Source organism: Penaeus monodon, chromosome 21, assembly GCF_015228065.2.
Source record: "Penaeus monodon isolate SGIC_2016 chromosome 21, NSTDA_Pmon_1, whole genome shotgun sequence".
Lineage (NCBI taxonomy): Eukaryota > Metazoa > Arthropoda > Malacostraca > Decapoda > Penaeidae > Penaeus > Penaeus monodon.
In genome coordinates this window covers 31,602,277-31,605,825 of record NC_051406.1, presented here as the reverse complement: position 1 = coordinate 31,605,825, position 3,549 = coordinate 31,602,277, and positions in this window count along the sequence as shown.

The following is a 3,549-nucleotide window of genomic DNA, read 5'->3' as shown; positions in this document are numbered from 1 at the left end:
TGCCAGATTTTGAACTGTCTTTGCCGCTGTGTGTGCGGACACAGTGTTGTGCGCGAGCGTGTATTGAATGTACACATATAGTGTACGTAGTGTGGTATAAGCATTTCGTGCATGTCGTCCCCTTTTTTGTGCACGTGATAGAAGGTAATTACCCTTTTTCAAGTTAAATCAAATAATTAAATGGAGCATGGGGAATACATTTCACCTTTGATGTAGATATTAAATTAAAACCAAAATTATTTTTTTTACCTACCTTACCTACCAAGAAATGAATTTATCAATTCTATTGTTGATGTTTCATGTTGTATCCATTATCCTGCAGTTGTGGAGCCTAGTTAGTAGGTACCTCTGAAATTATTTTATTTCTAAAGTCTGTCGACTGAGCTACATGTAGGCCTAGGAGGCTGTAAATTTTTTCCCTTTGAAATCATTTAAAAAGTATTGCATTGCCTAGGCCTTTAAAATGTGATGATCCTTTCTCAAATGCACCATCCTGACCTTTGAAACTGCCACATTGTCTAATGGTGTTGTGACACCAAAGTTTTTTGTGCATCTCCGTGCAGTCTTGCTCAGGAAGAAATTGACTGTTCACTATATAGATTTGGGTTACTTGTAAGCCTGCTTAGGCTAAACTGTTGTCTACATTACAGGCATGGCGGATAGGGATGAGTTTTTTCACGGTGGACTCTGCGTCTACGAGCAATCGCCGAGGTAGATGCAGAATTAGCAGTACATGCAGGCAGCCTCGTAAATTTGTTTTCAACACAGATGGAGTCTGAAGCTATTTTGCCTGGTGATGAAGTCATAATAGCTGATGACATCGACTGCGAGTCTGAGCATGAACATGATGTAACACATGATTCTGTTAGCACGACATACACTGATAGTGATAGAAGGGATCATGGTCTCCTTTTAGGGGATGATCTTCTTTCAGATGAGTTGCCCCGATCTTTGTCCCTAACCAGTCTAGATTCAGAAAATGATGCTTCTAGTGACTACATGTTCAGGGGTGATTATGATCTGAATTATTTAGATAAAACTCTTGACTATAATTCTCTATTTGGTGAGATGAAGATGGGAGTTGTCATGATAGCGCTGGTGATCTCAGAGATGAGCTACGTGTTTGGGCTAATAAATTTCAGATATCTCATTCTGCTCGGGTCTGCATTGTTTGGGATTTTACAGTCAAAGCACCCAACCTTACCAAAGAATCCGCGTACTCTGCTGTCCACTCCCCCCTGGTGTGTTTGTCCATAATATGGCTGGTGGACATTACCATTACTTCGGGATAAAAACAGGCGTTGTTTCCAAACTTGAAGGTTACCGAAGCGAAGTTGAAAATATGACTTACATTAGTTTACAGATTAATATTGATGGCTTGCCAATATTCAAGAGTTCAGCGGGGCAATTTTGGCCAATTTTGGGCATGGTTGATGATATATCACAGAAGGATCCATTTGAAATTGGTGTTTACTATGGGACATCAAAGCCAACTTGTAATTTTAAAGATGAGCTGAATCAACTCTCTGAGACAGGCATCGATTGCTTTGGGATCAATTTCAGTGTCCGTCTTTCAGCATTAATATGCGATGCACCTGCTCGATCATTTGCAAAGGATACTAAAGGCCATAATGGATACAATTCATGTGAAAAGTGCACTACTTCAGGAACTTGGTGTGGCAGAAATGACATCCCCGATTCTTGATGCCCACTCAGAGATGATGCAAGTTTTGAATGCTCGGGATGATGAAGCTCATCACACAGGTTCTTCCCCATTAAGTGGTTGTCTGGGAATGGTTAGCCAGGTACCTCTCGATTATATGCACCTTGTTTGTTTGGGAGTTATGAGACGTCTGTTATTGCTGGGGTTGAAGGGTCCAAAAAAGCAGCGCATTGGTGGAGCACAATCTCGTGAAATTTCTGGTCTCCTCGAATCTCTCAGCAGTGATGTGCCATGTGAATTTGCAAGAAAACCTAGGTCTCTAACTGAAATACTGTTGGAAGGCCCCAGAATTCAGGGAGTTTTTACTGTACACAGGCCCATTAGTACTAGCTCAAAGCAAACTTGATGACAGTGTCTACAAACATTTCTTGTTGTTTTCAGTTGTTATGCGCATTCTCCTGAGTCCTGCATGTTGTGCTAATTCAGAAATGATAGACTACACAGAAGAACTTATTCTCAAGTTTGTTGAGTATTTTGGTGAGTTTTATGGGAAGGAATTCTTGGTCTATAATGTCCATTGTCTAATTTTACCTCCACAAGATGCGAGGGTTTTGGCAGTCTTGACACATTTCATGTTTCCCCTTTGAAAAATTTTTTGGCAAGATAAAAAAATTGGTGCGCAAACTCTCTCAGCCACTTCAGCAAGTTGTCCACAGGCTCACTGAAAAAAAGTCAAAGACTTTAGTGCAGGTCACTGATGAAGGTCCACGATGCAGAAAATTGCACATCTTTGGTCCCATCCGAATGCTATACTTCAAGGGTATCAGTACAAAGAAGTACATCTCCCTTGTGGAGTCATATCAACAGCCAAAGGAGATAATTGCATGGTGAAGAATATTGTGGTTTCCAAGGGAACAGAATACGTTGTGTTTCAGAAATTTCGACATTCTGATAATTTCTTCTGCTACCCACTTTAATCTACAGATCTTGGGATTTCCCTTGTGTCCATGTTAAACTCATCTCTAGATTACACCCCTATGGCAGACATTCAAATAAAGATGGTCCTTCTTCCTCACTCTTCTCAAGGTGATAAGGCTTCTTATCTGGCCATACCTTTGCTTCATAATTAATGGTACAGGGAATGGTTGTTGTGGTATAGTTTCATGAAGCTGTGGTTTAGGGATGAGTGGAGTTTTTTGCAAGTTGGCCGATATCGTTTTAAAATTTTTATTGGATTGAGACAGTTTTGAGAAATGTAGCTCAGTCTGACATTAACTTTAAAATGTAAGAAAATCGATTTCAAAGAAGTTTGGGCCATGCATAATTGGTTCTATTTCATGTCCAAGAGCTTCAGAAAGGTGCGAGCAAGTGCAGAATACAAAAGGCAAATATTCATGACAAGTCCCAACACCATACGAAGGTTGAAGCCATGGTCCTCTTTACGGGCATAATATGGTGACATGGGCTGTTTATTTATTTTAAATCCATAAACATATTGCAACAGGAGCCAATATGGAGACAAAGTAGGATATTGCTACAGCTGCTAACTAGCCATGTCCAAAATACTTGAATATTGTAGCCTACTAATAAAATATGCAATTTTTTATCTCTAATCCAGCGGTGTGTGACAGTTCTGAGTCATGGTATCCAACAAGGACGACAAAATCTACTCAGTAGTAGAATTTTTGGGGAGAAAAGAGGTGGAACTTGTGGCCTCAAAATGGGTGTTCATAGAGGTGCGAAATGGGGAAGGAGTAAGAAGAGTTTATTGGCCACCATTAGCAGCGAACAAATGTCGTGCTGAATGCATCAAGCAAGTGGAACCAGATTAAAAAAAGTGGAAGTCGTTTGATGTTCGTGTTCTTTATCAAACTGGTACGTACATG